At 45.3% G+C, this 18,457-nt stretch overlaps 1 pseudogene; it reads left to right on the top strand.

Annotated features, from left to right (window-relative positions):
• Positions 1–875: 875 nt before the first annotated feature.
• On the top strand, positions 876–14,223 carry LOC109497793 (annotated as a pseudogene).
• The last annotated feature ends 4,234 nt before the right edge of the window (positions 14,224–18,457 follow it).

Genomic DNA, 18,457 nt, shown 5'->3' with positions numbered 1-18,457 from the left:
CCAAAAATAAATAAACGTTGAAAAAAAATTAAAACTTTTTTAAAAATATCTTTTGATTCTAGAGGGCAGTTAAATTACACTTCCACTAAGGAGACTTTGGGGTCCTGAATAGGATTAAATGTGCTGTAAAAGCACTTCATGTTAATCAATCGGTGACCAGATCCCTAAGCCATGTTAAACATAGATTCTGAATCATTTTCCTTTCTAAATACAGGTCGAGACACAATGTCAGCACCTATCTTTATTATATAAAAATAACTTAATTCTTTCTTATCAAAATGGCATAAAGTAGTAATCAGAGCTTAAATATTTATATTATGCTCTACTTTCAATCCACTTTGGCTTGCGAACGATATTTTTAAAAAATCGTTAAAAGCCCTTATTTTAAAACCCTTAACACAAAACAACCACAACCCATGCTACTGTTCCTCCATTATGAAGAAATCGCTCAGATTCCATACCTAGCGTTTTCAAAGGAATCCCTGATCTTTATTAGGGACCTACTGTTGAAAAGGTATAACGCTCAGTGGAAAGGTGTGACACGGGGTCAGTATCAAGGGAATTTTCCCAGCCTACTGAAGTGAAGAAGAATCTGGGGAAAAAATAGTTCTCTGCTACATAATGCATGTGGCTCCGCCCCCAATGCCTATGCTCTCTCATCCCTGCTTCCTACCACTGGTTTAAATCACTATGGTTAGACATGAATGATTAAAAAGTCTTATAAGACATTTTCCCTTACCACCTCCTCCCCCCCCCCCCCAGAGGTAGCCAAAAGCCCCAGTAAAGGCAAGCTCCCTATTTTTGGCCTATAGATTGCACAAGCCTCCCAAGTACGGAAACTCTGTTTCTGTTTTATTTTTAAGTCCCTACGGTGCCTGCTTGTAGAGCTCCCAGACAGTGTGCACACACAAGACATTCAGTAACTGCTGGGGATCACGAGGGCTAGCGGTGATAACGCATGTCCTCAATTACTACTGACTTAACAGGCTGCTATTACCACATTACGTTTGTGTGGGCCACATTTGCTGTCTTCTGCACTCTTGGGCCAGGGCAGCCCATGCCTTAGGTGGTCAATTCCCTTAGAGTTGCTACTGATTGATATATGCTCTCAGGTTGGGCCAGATTGGAAGTGGTAAGCTCATAATTGTGGGACTAACTTTCCTGGGAAACAAGCAAAACAAAACAAAACAAAACAAAACAAAACAAAACAAAACAAAAAAACCACAAAAAACCAAAGCAAAACAAAACAAAAACCCAGAGCAATAAAAGCTACTGTTCAGTTCAACCTGCCCCACCCCCCATTTCCCAAAAGCCAGCTGGGCTCTCTGGCTGTACTCTAGAGGCCACAGGCCTAAACTGGGGAGGTTTCAGAACGTAGCCCCGATCTGAGTCCGTCCCTGGTGCCTGGAGACATCAGGATACCTTGGGACCCAAACCGGAGATGTCTTCGTTCCTTAAACCAAAAGCGACTGCACGTCAGTAATATGTCAGGCCCTGTGTTTAGCACAGGGGATGCAAAGTTAAGTCAAACAGGGTCCCTGCCTCCGAAAACCTTACAGCTTATCATCAGGGACACAGACATAAATAATGAGATGTATCGAATGCAGTGTGGTAAGTGCACGCCGGAGCTGAGTGCAGGGATGGGGGTTGGGTGAAGGACAAGGATGCATTCCCAGAAGTGATAGTGAGCTGAGTCTTGAGAGAGAGAGAGCTGGCTTAAGCAACCACAGGCATTCCAGGCCGAGGGAACATGAAGCGAGGGAGAGCTTTGAGCCTCTGAAGTGCTGCAAGCAGCTCATTGTAGCTGGAATGGAGAGGAGGAGGCCTTGAGGTGAGCGAACAGCCTGGGAAAGTAGGTTGAGGCAGAGTCTAAGAGGCTTGGTGCGCTGGGCTAAGAGGTTGGAATCATTCTAGAAGGCAAAAGGGAACCACCCTGCAAACAGGGAAGTAGCGTGATTGTATTTACAGTTTAGAAGGATAACTCAGGAGGCATTTTGGAGGATTTATTGATAGGAGGGGGGAAAAGAGTGAAGCAGAAGAGACTGATGTAGGGCAGATTCAAACGCTACAGCATGGAGCCTGCTTGGGATTCTCTCTCTCTCTCTCTCTCTCTCTCTCTCTCTGCCCTCTCCTGCTCACAGGCTCTCTCTCTCTCTCTCTGAAAATAAATAAATAAACTTAAAGAGAGAGAGAGAGAGAGAGAGAGAGAGAAGCCTCCACAGGTCTTGGAAACCAATTGGATTTTGTGCATGACCGAGAAGGGACGCTCAAGGGTGACAGGTAAGCTTTCTGGTCCCTGGTATCGCTAGGTGGGAAACATGGGGGAGAGATCAAGTGTGAGAAGTAGGGAGACCAAGTCAGGTTTACAAAGCAGAACAAAACCGGCCTTTAGGTTGTGGCAAGGCATGGGGTTAAGTTCTCTTGGCTTTAGACACCCCGACGATGTGGAATTTTCATGGAGGGGTACGTGGGTTACTTGAGTCAGGTCTCTCCGAGCCCCGGATTGCATCTTGCACAATGCTTGTCAGCACTGGAGCCACATCTCCTGTGCTCCGTGTGTGTTCACCCTGTACTAGCTGGGTGCCATCCCTAGGAGAGACCTCCTGAAAATGGGGAGTCACTAGGGGCAGCAGGGTTAGTGCTGTGCAGTCAGATTGGAGGGCGACCAAATATGAATGCTAGGCGTGGCAAATTTATTTTTCTTCATTGTTAACATTCCAGGAACGAAGGAAATCCAGGGCTTGTTATTTTCTAACACGGTCTACGGTACAAACAGCAGGGTCCTATTACACTAAATTAGGCTATTAAAAGGCTCATCACCTCAAACATTGCATCGTTTATTGTTTTTAAAATGATGACTACGACAGGCAGAAAAATGCCCACCTAAAGATGTCCATGCGCTCATCCCTGTGAATATGTTACCGTCTGTGGCAAGAAGGACTTTGCAGGTGCAAATAAATGAAGGAACCTGAGACAGGGAGATTGTCCTGGATTGTCTGAGTGGCCCCATGTAAGGACAAGGGTTCTCGAAAGTGAAAGAGGGAGGAGGAGGGACAGAGGAAGTGGAGTGCGGTGCAAGGAGACCTGATTGGCCGCTGCTGGCTTTGAACACAGAAAGGGACTGCAAGCCAAGGAATGCCAGTGGCTCCTGGAAACGGGAAAAGGCAAGGAAACGGATCCTTCCCGAGAGCCTCCAAGAAGAGCACAGATCTTCCATCATCTTGATTTTAACCCAGTTAGACCCATTTGGGATTTCCAAGCTCTGTCTAGAGCCATAAGATGATAGATTTCTGTGGTTTTAAGCAACAAAGTTTGTGGTAACTTGTTACAGCAGCAAAGGGAAACTAATGACTATCCTTTAAGGTTTCAGAACGCCCCCTAGCCCCCCGCTATAAGCTGCCTCAAAACCAGAAAAAAATCTAATAAACATGACCATGAAATCCTTAAATCTTTACGTGGTGGATCATACGTATTTCTTCTTGGCTCCCTGCCCCACTCTTGAGCCCTGGTAGCATAGGACATTGTGGTCTCCTGCGGCGGGGCACTACCAGTATCTACGATGCTTTTAAAAGACCCCACGTGGAGCATAGCCCCAACGACGTCCCATCACCTGCCTCACAACAGCCTCTCAGACTGCCTTCTAAATGCAAGCATTGAGATCAGAAGGCCATAGCATTAAAAGGAGCAGTCTTGGGGTCTTTGTGTTTTAAAATACGTAAGCGGACGATAGATTTGGTGCAATTGCGGTTCTGAAGATAGGCCTGCGTTTGCCAGGACTTGAGGAAGGCCCCTGGGTGAAGTCTGGTACGAGTCCCACAGAGGAAAGAAGGTGGCAGCTGTGAAAGCACACACTGACATCTAGTGATACAAAACTGCACTGCCAAAGGCTTGAAACCTGAGCCGGCTGCATGGATGGGCTCCTTGTTTCTAAAGCACAAGCCCCCCCACCCCCCCCCACCCCTCTCCAGGACTCAAGACTCAGTGCAGACCAGGGGATTCCAGCTCCCCCGCCGGTGGGGCCGGGGGCAAGGCAGGCTCCTTTAACACTTGTGTGAACCTGTCCAAGTTTAACCACCTGAGAGTCCTAGCTCTTAAGTTTTTGAAATGATTATTTGCACACATTGTAAAGCTAAAACATTTTACTTCTAAAAACCTTTTTGTGCTTCCGGTGGTTAGACACTTGAATGCCAAATGGGTTTTTAAGAGCATGTATATTTTCTAGGTTCACAGAACAATTGCTTTGGGTGTGATGTCCCGAGCAAGAAATAACCCGCATCAGGGATGGAATGAGGGCGGCAGGTACGTATGCCCTTCTTTGCCCCTAGAACTTGATCCCCGTTAGGTTTTCATCAATTCTGAAGCCGAAAGCACAGAAGAAATGGCAAAGAATGCCCCATCCATTTTTTTTCCATTTTTCCCCTATGCACATGGTGAAAATAAGTCAACAGAGGTAAGATTTCTATGTCTTTCCGTAATGGGGGCAAAATTAGAAGCAAGGCTGAATTTTTAACTTTTTTTAAACGTTTATTTACTTTTGAGAGAAAGAGAGAGACAGAGGCATGAGTAGGGGAGGGGCAGAGAGAGGGAGACACAGAATCTGAAGCAGACTCCAGGCTCTGAGCTGTCAGCACAGAGCTCGACATGGGGCTCAAACTCACCAACCGTGAGATCCTGACCTGAGCCAAAGTCAGATGCTTAACTGACTGAGCCACCCAGGCATCCCATAACAAGGCTAGATTTTAAAGGCTAGTGCAGCAACCCAGGTAGAAAATGATTAGCTGCATGATAATGTGAATGTACTTAATGCCACTGAGCTCTATACTTAAAAATGTTTAAAGTGATAAATTTTATGTTGTGTATATCTTACCAGAATAAAAAATTAATGAGAGGCTGACCCACATCAGTAGCAGTGGGCATGAAAGAAGATTCCACAGGTCTAATCAAATGATTGGAGGCAGATACATTTTCCTATCATTCTCATGGGCAAAACATGCACATTAACTACAGATGAACAAATACTAACCTCTAGCACACTAATGTCCAAAACACTCTTACAACCTTCTCACTGAAACAAACAGACCTAAACATCATGAAATAATCAGGTCTTACGATATGTTTTTTCATACCTGTAGAGCATTTTCTTCCGTGACATGTTAATATCAAGCTTCAAGCAATTCATACAAATAGGAAAATAAAATGTGCTGCACTAAAAACACATATTTTGCAGAGACAGGGCAAAATGGGGGGGAAAAAGTCCATTAGGCATCTTCTGATTCAGTTTTCACCGTCAAAAATATGAGCGGTAAAAGCATTTCCAGAATTCAGTTACTTCCGTGAGGCGAGGAAAAAAAAGGAAAGATAAATAGGAAGGAACTTCAGATAGGACTTGTGCAAACAACAGACTCATAGGTTTGGAAAAGACAATTTGTTGCTTTTCAGAACTTGTAATACATTGAGATTGTGATTCACTGAACTTCTAGGGAGGAATTAGAGGAGATCTTTAATTTCTTCAGTAAAACATTTCAATTAAATGTTCAAATGTACGTCTATCTGGTTTCTCCAGCATATTTTTTAAACAGATGGTATACTACTAATAAATTTTGTTATCTCTTCATCACCATCTCCCACCAATGATTGGGTGAAGAAGTGAAAGATACTGCCAAGACCAGTACTTTTTTTTTTAATGTTTATTTTTGAGAGAGATAGAGACAGGATGTGAGTGGGTTAGGGGCAGAGAGAGAGGGAGACACAGAATCTGAAGCAGGCTCCAGGCTCTGAGCTGTCAGCACAGAGCCCGACGCGGGGCTTGAACTCATGAGTTGTGAGATCATAACCTGAGCCGAAGTGGGACGCTCAACCAACTGAGCCACCCACGCACCCCCTGCCAAGACCAGTAATAATGAGGAGAATGACAGCTACGGTTAGGATTTCATTTTAATACGGTAGGATTTTTGTTCTACTGAATTAAGGTTGTTTGATAATAACTCATGAGTTTCAGTTGGAAAAGAATTTCCTCTGTAGCTCACAAAGAACCTAAAATGTACATACCACTCCCCCCAAAAATTTTGTTTTTCAAAGCCCCACCATGCAGAAAATTTACTTAGCTTGATATACACAGACTTCATATAAGGGGAAAAACAAGTGTCTGTTACCTTCAATGCCCAATATTAGAATGACTGTGACTTACGGTCAAATTTGAAATGATGATGACATGATAAATTGAATAATAGGAACTGTCTTGTTTTTCATATTTAGTGTAATCAAGCTAATGGCTTTTGTATAATTTTCCAAACTACTTAATGGATGTTTTATGATTTAAAAGAATTCGCTTGTCAGACAAAATATAAAGAATCCAGATTTTCTGGTTTCTTGTATTTATTTGTATGTGTTGGAGCAGTCATTCTAGGCATTGATCTATAAACAAATGCCAGTCTGTGATGAAATATTCATAGTGAAATAAAAAAAATTAGGACAATGCAGTGGTTGCTTTTTTTTTTTTATCTATATAGAGCTCAATGTCTTCAAACAGTATGATGATTCCTAAAAAAATTAAACATACAATTACCATATGACCCCCAAATCCCACCTCTGGGCTTACACCCAAAGGAACTGAAAGCAGGGACTCAAACAAATATTTGTACACCCATGTGCATAGCACCATTATTCACAACAGTCCAGAAGTGGAAGCGACCTGTGTCCATCCATGGATGAATGTAACATTGTAACACGATGGAATATTATTCAGACCTCAAAACGAAGGAAGTTCTGACACGTGCTACAACAGGGATGAACCGTGAGGACATTCCACCAAGTGAAATGAGCCAGTCTCAAAAAGACAAATACTGTATGATTCCACTTATATGAGGTAACTAGAGAGTAGCCACATTCATAGGGCAGAAAGTAGGATGATGGTTCCCAGGGGCTGCGGGGAGGAGGATTTCGTGACTCGTTAACGGATACAGAATTTCAGTTTTGCAAGATGAAGAGCCCTGGAGATGGGTCGCACAGCAATTGAATTTAATTCACGCCATAGAACTGTACCCTTAAAAACAGTTAAGACGATACATTTTGTCTTATGTATAGTTACCATAATTAAACATTTCTTCAAAATTTGTTAAAGGGAGGGGTGCTTGGGTGGCTCCATCAGTTAAGCGTCCAACCCTTGGTTTTGGCTCGGGTCATGATCTCACAGTGTGTGAGTTGGAGCCCCGCATCCGCCCCTGTGCTGACAGCGCGGAGCCTGCTTGGGATTCTGTCTCCCTCTCTCTCTGCCCTTCCCCCTCTCACTCCCTCTCTCTCTCTCTCACAATAAATGAAAATAAACTCTAAAAATTTTTCTTTATTAAAGCTAAATGTATTCAATTTGCAAGACTTTCCTTTCGTTTAAGATCATGTCCCTTCTATCCTCATGATAGTTGTAGATGGCAGTAGTTTGGGGGGGGGGAGATTTGTTTTTTTGTGTATTTGGGTTTTTCTTTTTTACTTCCTTATTTGACACAATAAACGTTTGCACCCTGTTATTGATTCCTAAACTCAGTTTGAATTTTTATGGGCCTGTGAACCCAAAAAGTTGGCGAACCATTGCCCAAGAGATCAGTGGTTCTCACCTTTGTTTTTCCCGCAGGTCCCAATGCACTGGAGTGAATGACAGACCTCCATCAACCTCAGTAGGGCTTATTGTCAGCTGGAATTTTGGCCTTAAAGGTGCAGTGTGCATATCAGAATGGCTGGGAGTCATGAATATTAGATGGGCCCCAGGGGGGTCTAATAGGGCCCTCTCCACAACCCCTCCCCCCTGCCTTCCAGGTGACATTGACTCCTCCCCAAACCTAGCTAAACTGAGAATTCTTGCTTAGTAATATTCATCCATCTAGGATATTTTAGTGGGGCTAGAAAGTACTTGGACACTTCATTTGTTAATTCACCCTTTTGCCTTCTCTACAGGGCTGTCTTAGCCTCCCAGAAAATTGGTAGGACTTCCAAAGAAGGCAAGTCCTTCTGAAATCTCCAACAACTAATCCCCTAGAGAAGGGTTTCTTTATTGCTAAGACTAATTCTTTACACTGGGATTTAAATACACTTTTCCTTACTCTTTCAGGCTAGCTTGTCTAAATATTCTTGGTCATTGTTTCCTCAAGGAAAAAATGGAAGAGATTAAGTCAGGTCTTTTAAACTGCAGGTTATGACCTGTTAGTGGAACAGAAGACCAGTTCAGTTAGGCATGCCCAGGATTTTTTTTTTCCTTAAAAAAATTTTTTTTAATGCTTATTTTTGAGAGAGAGAGAGAGACAGAGAATGAGTGGGGGAGGGAAGAGAGAGATGGAGACACAGAATCCAAAACAGACTCCTGGCTCTGAGCTGTCAGCACAGAGCCTGACACGGGGCTTGAACTCATGAACGGTGAGATCATGACCTGAGCCGAAGTTGGACACTTAACCGACTGAGCCACCCAAGGGCCCCAAGGATTTTTTTTATCTAATGAAAGAGAAGTGTGTTGAAAGACTAGAAGATATCAAAGTGCATCACATGTAGTGAAGGTTAATACTATTCCATGAAACTCTGTATATATTCTGGGCCAACACATAAAATGTGTCTCCTAAATCGGGCCATAGTCAAAAATGTTAGGAAACCATTGGATTCGTTAAGTGATCTGTGTAATCTGTTCTAGCTTAAAATTCTATAAAGCTCATTTTACTAGTAAACACAGAACCTTCCCTTCACCCACACCAGCTCACCACCCCCCTCAGCAGATCCAAGAGCTCTTATCTGTCCTTGAGAGTCCTGTGAGCAATTTGCCTTGATTCCTTCATGCAGACCCGGACATTGGGCCTTCCTTTGAGTCTCTCCTGGCCCTGGAATAATGATTTCATAGTGCTTCTTCTACTCTATTGTAATTGGGGTTTTTTTTGTCTATCTCCCCAGCAAGCTGTGCGTGCCCTTTAGTGAGGTCTGTTGCACATAAAGGAATGAGGGAAGGAAGGAACCAACAGTGTATTTGCTTAAGAGAGTGGTTCTCAGCCCTGGCATCACATCAGAATCCCCTGGGAAGCTTTTTAAAGCTTTTTAAAGTTAATTTTAAAGCTTTTTAAAGCACCCAGGCCTGGGTGGCGCAGTCGGTTAAGCGTCCGACTTCAGCCAGGTCACAATCTCGCGGTCCGGGAGTTCGAGCCCCGCGTCGGGCTCTGGGCTGATGGCTCGGAGCCTGGAGCCTGTTTCCGATTCTGTGTCTCCCTCTCTCTCTGCCCCTCCCCCGTTCATGCTCTGTCTCTCACTGTCCCAAAAATAAATAAAAAACGTTGAAAAAAAAAAAAAGCCCAGGACTCACACCACACCCAGACAATGAAACAGAATCGCTGTCCGTGGAGCCCCAACATCAGGACACTTTCAAGCCCCCCTGGGGAGTCCAGCATGCAGACAAGGTTGAGACCCAAGGGCTTAGACCAGGACCTCGGGATCTTGTTATGATGCAACTTCTGATTCCCTAGGTCTGCAGTGGGGTTCGAGATTCTTTCTCACGTACTTTCCAGGTGGTGTTGATACTGTTTGTCTGCAGACTACACTTTCAGGAACAAGAGTAGAGTGTCTGATGCAGGCTGGCAACATAGAATAAGCCAAGACAGCAAAATCAAACAGATCTGAAAGCCAGCAAAGGTGGTGACCAGGCGTGTGGTTTCTGGAGTAAAGTGCCTGGCACAGTTTCTTACTAGCTATGTGACCTTGGGCCATCTACTTAAGAGTTTTCCCGTCTGATGATGGTAACTCGTGGAGTGGTTGTGAGGACCAAGCAGCACGCTTCCGAAAGACTCAGACACATACATGTGCATTATCAGTAGCATGATTATGTATCCCAACTCCACTTACTAGCCTCGTGCCCTTGGCAAATGAACTTAACCTCTCTGGGCTTCGGCTTCCTCAAATGTGAAATGGGAAATCATAACATCCATCTTACGAGATGGGCTTTACGTAAAGAGACGGCATGTAACATTCTTAGCACGGTATTTGACCCGTGCACGTGATCAATAGATGGTTATTCCTCACATTAGTTTCATTTGAATGGGGATAAATCATTTTGACCTCCCATAGGTAATTCTCCATTTAGCCATCTGCCAGCGCTCAGAAACTTCTCCTGCCCCCACCCTCCACAGGCCCCGGGCTGAGGGCCAGATGACAGGAGATGCAAAGCTCATCTCACTCTTTATTTCAACGTGTTATACTTCAACAGCAGGACCTGTTTTTATTACCCTACTGAGTTCACATGGGTAGCTTTGGGCAGCAGCAATTATTGTCCTTATTAATTTATAGACGAAGAAACAGACGTGGCTCTGACATGTTGGATTTTCTCGAGCAAGTCCCATATGAAGGATAAAAGCTCCTAATTCTAATCAGAGCCAGAGAAAATACTCCTGACTTCATGCTTCTTTAAATCCTCTCTTGCAAAACCCTTTGAAGACTGCAACATTCCAGGTGTTGGACTGGATTCCAAGAACCCACGGCAGAGGTGTGAACAAATTGAACCTCTGCAGGATCACAGGCTAGGGGTCTGGGGGCGGACGGGGGGGGCAGCAGGCTCTGACAGGTAGGGAGGGGGACAGACTGCATATGAGGTGTCACAGAAGAGGTGCTGTTGTGGCAGTGAAGGTTCAGGAGGAGTTGATAAGTGGGAAAGGGGGGAAAGGTGTTCAGGAAGAGAGAACAGCATGGACAGTGGCGATAAGGTAGGAAACTGCTTGGGATGGTCGGGTCAGGATGTTTGGGGAATGGCAGGTGGCCAGAATGGAAGAAGATAGAGCTAGAAAGTTAGCCTGGGCCAGACTCTAAGGCAGATAAAAGAGCTGGGATTTCATCCTGTTAGCCGTCAGAGGATGACCACGTAATTCGTCATCCATCTAGGTCACTTTTGGGAATAAAAGGGCAGGTAGCCCAGAGGGAATAAGAGAACACCCAACACACAACTGCCCTGGTCCAGGCTAACAGGGACGTCCAGTCACCCTAGCTCTGGAAAAACCTGAAGGCCGGACACTGTTCACGTTTGGCTGTATGAGAGCAGATTCTGGTAGCAGTGCAGATTGGGAAGGAGAGGCCGTGCCTACAGTCGGGCAGATAGCTGGGAAGGCAGCGGGGGGTGGAGAGGAGAGATGTCCAGGAATGGCTTTGTCAGAAATGCAGTGGATTGAATATATGGGGACAGAGGGAGGGGGAGGGAGAATATTTCATGACTCAGAATTATCCAGGCTGGGTGATGTGAGGACTAAGCTAAGGAAGACAAGAAGAGGAGCAGGTTTGGGGGAGAGCTGGTACAGTCCGAGGCACGTCGAGTTGGAGACACTTGCTCAAAACCGTTGTCAGTGTCAGCGTCCCACAGGCGGTTAGGGCTCAAGGCGTGGAGCTCACAGGTGGAGACTGGGGACAGAGACTGGGTCACTATAGATAACGGTGCTAGGAGGAAGTTGCTGAAAATCACCAAGGGAGAGGAGCTAGGGAGGGAGAAAATATGAAATATGAAACCTAGGATGCACTTGCAAGAAACGGGAAGGGGCTGGTGGGAGAAGAGGAGCTGGGGAAGAAAGATGGGGTCAGAGCGGGTAGAAGGGCAAACGGGAGAGAGAGTGCCCCAGAAGGTGATAGAAGGAGCAGGTTTGGGGACTGACGACCGATTCGTTCATTCAGGACCCTCAGCTAGCGTGGGATGAAGACTGACACCATTCTTGATGCGAGAGCGTCCATCGTTGTTCAACTTTCTGGAGCGGTGGGAGTGGGACCTTGGCCACACGGCACGTTGAAGGCAGCAGGCGCATGAGTCCTCGAAGCCAACTCTGGACCCTCTTCCCTGGAGGCTCCGATGGATCTGAAGGAGAAGGAGCTTGCAGCGGCTTGAGGGGGAGGCAATTTCCCTGCTTCCTCATGCTGTTTACTTCTGAGTCTGGTGGAAACATGTGGTTAGGAAATTAGAGACAGAGACGCTGAATTTACCCCAGGTCCCCTGGGTCTCACTTTCACAGTCTGGGAGCTGAACTTGAAGCGTTTTTTCCTTGTCCAGAGCGGTAGCGGGTTTAAGCAATTGTGTTGAGAGTGTTTTTCAGCCCCAAATCTTGATGTCTTTGCTTGTATTCGGATGTAACTTGGTAACGGCCCAGTTAGGACATTGCAGTGTCTGATACTTTCGCACACACATCGGTGGTGTAGGCCATGAGCGCTTTGCTATTATAAACAATGAAAAAAATCAATTGAAAGAAGTTTACTTAATGAATATTCATGACTCTGTGCGTAAGGCCAAAGATGGATGAATCCTGTGCCCTGAGAGCAATTGGGTTATTTGTCTTATTATTGAGTTGTAAGAGTTCGTTATTTATAGATGCCGGAGAGCAAACCTTACAAGACACATGATCTCCAAATATTTTCCCCTATTCTGTGGGCTGTCTTTCTACTGTAATCGTGTCCTTTGAAGCACATTTTTTATTTTGAGAAGATCCAGTTGATTTATCTGTTGGCATACGAATGTTCATAGAATTCCCCGTAAGATTGGTAGTAATGTCTCGATTTTAGTACTTTTATTCTTCTCTCGGTGTCAGTCCAACTAAAGCTTTGTAAATTTTATGAGGTTTTCATCAATTGACAAATGGGCAAAGGATTTGAATATACATTTCTCCAAAGAATATTTGCCAATGCCGATGAGCACACAGAGGGATGTTCAACATCATTAGTCTACCCATCATCTACCAGGATGGGTAGAATAAAAAAAGACAGAAATAACATGTGTGGGTAAGGATGCGCAGAAATTGAAACCCCTTGTGATTGCTCACAGAAATGGGAAATGGCATGGCCTCTTTGAAAAACAGTCTAATTGTTCCTCAGAAAGTTAAACAGAGACCTTGGAGACACCCCTACCCCAGAGCTGCCTGCGCTGCCTAGCCATGGTGAACCCCATGACGTTCTCCAACATCGCCACGGACAACAAACCCTTGGGCCGCGTGTCCTTTGAGCTGTTTGCAGACAAAGTTCCAAAGACAGCAGAGAACTTTCGTGCTCTGAGCACTGGGCCAAAAGGATTTGGCTCTAAAGATTCCTGCTTTCATAGGACTATTCTGGGATTTCTGTGCCAGGGCAGTGACTTCCCACACCATTAATGGCACTGGCGACAAGTCCATCGATGGGGAGAAATGCGATGATGAGAATTTCATTCTGAAGCACATGGACCCCGGCATCTTGTCCATGGCCAATGCTGGACCGAACACAAATGCTTCCCAGTTTTTCATCTGCACTGCCGACACTGAGTGGCTGGGTGGCAAGCATGTGGTCTTGGCAGGGCGAAGGAGGGTATGTTGTAGCAGCCAGGAAACACTTTGGGTCCATGAATGGCAAGACCAGCAGGAAGATCACCATTTGACTTGTGTTTTTATCTTAACTACCAGACCATTCCTTCTGTAGCTCAGAAGAGCCCCCTTCACCCCCATCTGCTCAAATTGTTCGATAATCTTTGTGCTTTCGCTGCAGTTCTATGGGTTCCACATTTTCCTTACTCTCCTCCAAGTCTGGCTGGATTGCAGAGTTAAGTTTATGATTATGCAATAAGAACTAAACAAACAAAAATAGTTAAACAGAGAGTAATCATGAGACCCGGAAATGCTATTTCTAGGTACATACCTAAGAGAATTAAAAACATGTGTCACGCAAAAGGGTGTACACAAATGTTCATAGCAGCATTATTTGTAATAGCCAAGAGGTGAAAACAACCCAGATGGCCATCAACTGATTAACAAGTACAATGGAATATTATTCTACCCTAAAAAGGAATAATGTTACATGCTACAAAATGGATGAAACTTGAAAACACTATGCTCCGTGAAAGAAACGAGATGGAAAAAGCCCCATATTCTATGATTCCATGTATATAAAATGTCCAGAGTAGGTGAATCCATAGAGACAGAGAGTGGCTTCGTGTTTTCCAGAAGCAAGCCAGGGAGAGGTGAAAAGGGGGTGACAGGGTTCCTTTAGGGGTGATGAAAATGCTCTGGAATTAGATAGGGGTGATGGTTGTACAACTTTGCGAATGTACTAAAAACCATTTTTTAAAGGATACTTTAAAAGGGCAGATCCTATGGCTGTAAACTGTATCTCAATTAAAAATTAAAAAGACTGGGGCGCCTGGGTGGCGCAGTCGGTTAAGTATCCGACTTCAGCCAGGTCACGATCTTGCGGTCCGTGAGTTCGAGCCCCGCGTCAGGCTCTGGGCTGATGGCTCAGAGCCTGGAGCCTGCTTCCGATTCTGTGTCCTGTGTCTCCCTCTCTCTCTGCCCCTCCACCGTTCATGCTCTGTCTCTGTCCCAAAAATAAATAAACGTTGAAAAAAAATTAAAAAAAAAATAATTAAAAAGACTTCATGAACACCATTAGGCTCTTGACCCCACCATTTTCTCCCAATTTGTCTTATCGACTCCTGACCTCACTGCCTTCCCCATACAGATCGGTTGTCTATGCCTTCACCCACGGTATTGCCTCTGTCCCTCTGTCTGGAATGATGTCCTGTTCTCCACCTTGTTTGCAAGACTAACTCCTACTCATCCCGCAAAACCGCAAGCACTTTTTTCCTGCAGAAAGACTTCCTGAACCCTCCAGAGTTCATTTCTTCCTCCCCTGTGTCCCCCCCTTGTCCCTCGTATATACTTGCAACATTTATCACACAGGTCTAATTACTTTGTTTAGGAAATGAGCTCTTTGAGAGAGAGAATCCCATTTTAAGCCGAGCTGCTGTTAATACTTCTGCAATTGTCAAACGAGCCAATGAGAAATGCGTCGAAGTCGCTCCACACCAGCGCTCAGACCCATTACTGTAGGTCACAACAGCGATTACTTCTTGCCAGAACATGCGCTTACGGAGAGGTGCCTCCAAGATACAGCAATCTTGTTTGTCCGAGAAGCCCTCGCCGTTTCTAGGGGAACATGGGGCAGATCTGAAAGCCCGGTCTCACTAGTACGTGGCAGGGCTCCTCCTGAGGTCACACATTTGGAATAACAAATGTCACAGATCCCCTATGTTGGCTTGACCCCCTCCACCCCTTTTTCCCTAGCCATTTTGACCATGAACATATCTGGATGCGGGGCGCCTGCGCGGCTCAGTCGGTTCAGCACCCGACTCTTGGTTTCGGCTCAGGTCACGATCAGGAAGTTTTGTGGGTTTGAGCCCCACATCGGGGCTCTGCGCTGGGAGCATGGAGCCTCCTGCTGGGATTCTCCCTCTCGCTCTCTCTCTCTGCCCCTCCCCCGTTGGCACTGTCTCCGTCTCTCTCAAAATAAGTAAACTTAAAAAAAAAAAAAAAACCTGGATGCTTGGAACTTCTCAGCAAACACAACACTTACAAAGCTCACAGAGGCTTGGAAACATAGCCTATCTGCAGGCAATGAGATAGTAGGTGGGGATTGAGGATAAAGGATAAAAGAGGTTTCGGTGTTGAATGAGGGGAAACCACATTGTACCAAGGCACAACAAAAACCCTGATGAACAGATCTGTGCGAGGTGACAGTAGAGGGTGTGTGTGTGTGTGTGTGTGTGTGTGTGTGCATGCGCACACGCAATGACACATGTGAGTGAGGTGAAAGGGGGTGGGAGTGTGTGAGGCAGGCTGAGCAAGAAAAGGAAAAGAGAAGTGGGGGAGGGGGATGAGAGAGAATGCTCCGGTAATCTCTGGGAGCTGAGCTGACTTCCCACCATGTTGAGGGGCCATGCCTGCGGCTGACAGTATGTGTCCTGTCCCCATACAAGACAATGTGAAAGGGACAGAGCCAGTGGGGACAGCTCTAGAGGATCTGTAGAATGGTGAGAGTTCGGCTTGAACTTGCTTCATCGCTACTTTTGGACCAGCTAGCAGTCGTGGGAAAGCAGAAATAACAAAATGGGGACCCTTCAGTGGATTTGAGTTGAAATGGAGTCCTGAGCCCATAAGGACTTTCCCGCGATGGAGTGTCATTGTTCTTTGTGACAAGCAACAGAGCTTTCGAGAAACTGGCAGGCCTGACTGACCAACCTGATGCAGTGGTTGTCTGCAGAATGGGCTTAATAGTCTGCCCTTTCTGAGGGTCTGCTTGCTCAAGGGCAGGGAAGAATGAGAGAAGCAGACCAGACAAGAGGCCTCTTACAATTTCCTTGAACTCCCAATTGTAGGGTCGTCATTACACATGACGATGTCTAGAAAGCCATATGGCAAATAACTGGCCCCAAGCTGGGATTGTTAAAAATGAGGTTTAGGGGGCGCCTGGGTGGCTCAGTCGGTTAAGCGGCCGACTTCGGCTCAGGTCACGATCTCACACTCCGTGAGTTCGAGCCCCGCGTCAGGCTCTGTGCTGACCGCTCAGAGCCTGGAGCCTGTTTCCGATTCTGTGTCTCCCTCTCTCTATGCCCCTCCCCCGTTCATGCTCTGTCTCTCTCTGTCTCAAAAATAAATAAACGTTAAAAAAAAATTTAAAAAAAAAATGAGGTTTAGGAAGAACGAGGTACAATCAGGGCCATTATGAGAACCAGGTCTAAGGGACTGGACATAACATGATAGAAGGCTCATTTATAAGACAGATCTCGACACCATGAAGAACCTTATTTCTTTTCTGAGTAAAGCTTTTTAGTTCTTTTTAGCCTTCCTGTGTTTTTTAATTTTTTTAATGATTTTTTTTTTACTGTTTATTCATTTTTTTTTTAATTTTTTTTTCAACGTTTATTTATTTTTGGGACAGAGAGAGACAGCGCATGAACGGGGAAGGGGCAGAGAGAGTGGGAGACACAGAATCGGAAACAGGCTCCAGGCTCTGAGCCATCAGCCCAGAGCCTGACGCGGGGCTCGAACTCACGGACAGCGAGATCGTGACCTGGCTGAAGTTGGACGCTTAACCGACTGCGCCACCCAGGCGCCCCTGTTTATTCATTTTTTGAGAGAGAGAGAGAGAGACAGACAGAGTGTGAGCAAGGGAGGGACAGAGAGAGAGGAAGACACAGAATCTGAAGCAGGCTCCAGGCTCTGAGCTGACAGCACAGAGCCTGATGCGGGGCTCAAACTCATGAACCTCGAGATCATGACCTGAGCCAAAGCCAGATGCTTAACCAACTGAGCCACCCAGGCACCCCTCAGTGTTTTAAAAATAATCTTAAATGTATGGAAACCAATTTGATGATAAATTTCATATTAAAAAATAATAATCTCAAAGGGGATAAATCACCCAAAAACATCACCCAAGAATCTACCACTCAGAGTCAACTACTATTAACATTTCAACATATTTCCAATCTTCCTTCCATTAATTTCTCTTTCTTTCTTCCTTTCCTTTGTTAGTAGGCTCCACACTCAGCATGGAGACCAACACGGGGACTGAACTCAGGACCTTAATAAAGATCAAGAGTCAGACACTTAACCGACCTAGCCACCAGGCTACCCCTCATTTTTCTTTCAATAACTGAAATCATGATGTGTCTGGATTAGTTGGGCTTTTGTTGCGGTTGATGCAAGGTGGAAGGTTTGCTAAAGTCACCTTAAGTAATCAAGAAATGGAAGTTTACTGTAAGAGCACAGGCCTGATATCATGGGCCCCCAGGACTGAATATCAGGTCTCATGGTGTCTAGAATGTAGCTCTGAGACTTCAGGTCTTCTGAGACTTCAGGACCCAGCACAGCTTTAGCAAACCAGGTTATTTATTTCCCTCTCACTTCCTTAACCCTATGGGCTTGTGGCAGACGGTGTTTTCCAAAGATGGCTGCAACAGTATCTCCTATTCCCCGTGCCGCTCCAGACCGTTGCCACTCCTGTGGCAAGATGGGGAGCCTATGACCCCTGCCTTTGATACTAGGATGACCTTGGTGACCTCCAACAACGCTCTGACTTCTAAGTCCAGGTCATAAACATGCCATGTGCTAAAAGAAAGGAAAGGAAAGGAAAGGGAAGGGAAGGGAAGGGAAGGGAAGGGAAGGGAAGGGAAGAGAAGAGAAGAGAAGAGAAGAGAAGAGAAGAGAAGAGAAGAGAAGAAAAGTCATGCTCTTCAACCTTGTCCTTTTGAAACCCAGTCACCATGTTGGGAGGAAGTCCATGAAGAAAACCATGTGGAGGAGAACAGAGGCCCATGGCTCATAGTGAGCCCAAATGTGCCAGCTCTGTGAGTGAGCCATATTGAAACTGGACCCTCTACCCCCAGGTGAACTTCCCTCCCTGACTCTCCTCATGAAACAGAAAAGAACTGTCACCACTCAGCTCTGACAAATTATAGACTTGTGAGGGCACCTACAAATGAGTGGCTTAGTCGGTTAAGCCTCCGACTCTTGATCTCGGCTCAGGGTCAAGAGTTTAAGCCCCACATTAGGCGGCACCCTGGACATGAAGCCTACTTAAAAAATGATAATAAATAAAATAAGAAATAGATGTGTTAGCAAGATAAATTTTTTTTTTTTACATTTATTTATTTTTGAGAGACAGAGACAGAGCACAA

Source organism: Felis catus, chromosome A2 (genome assembly GCF_018350175.1).
Source record: "Felis catus isolate Fca126 chromosome A2, F.catus_Fca126_mat1.0, whole genome shotgun sequence".
NCBI lineage: Eukaryota > Metazoa > Chordata > Mammalia > Carnivora > Felidae > Felis > Felis catus.
This window is presented reverse-complemented; position numbering and strand designations above follow the sequence as displayed.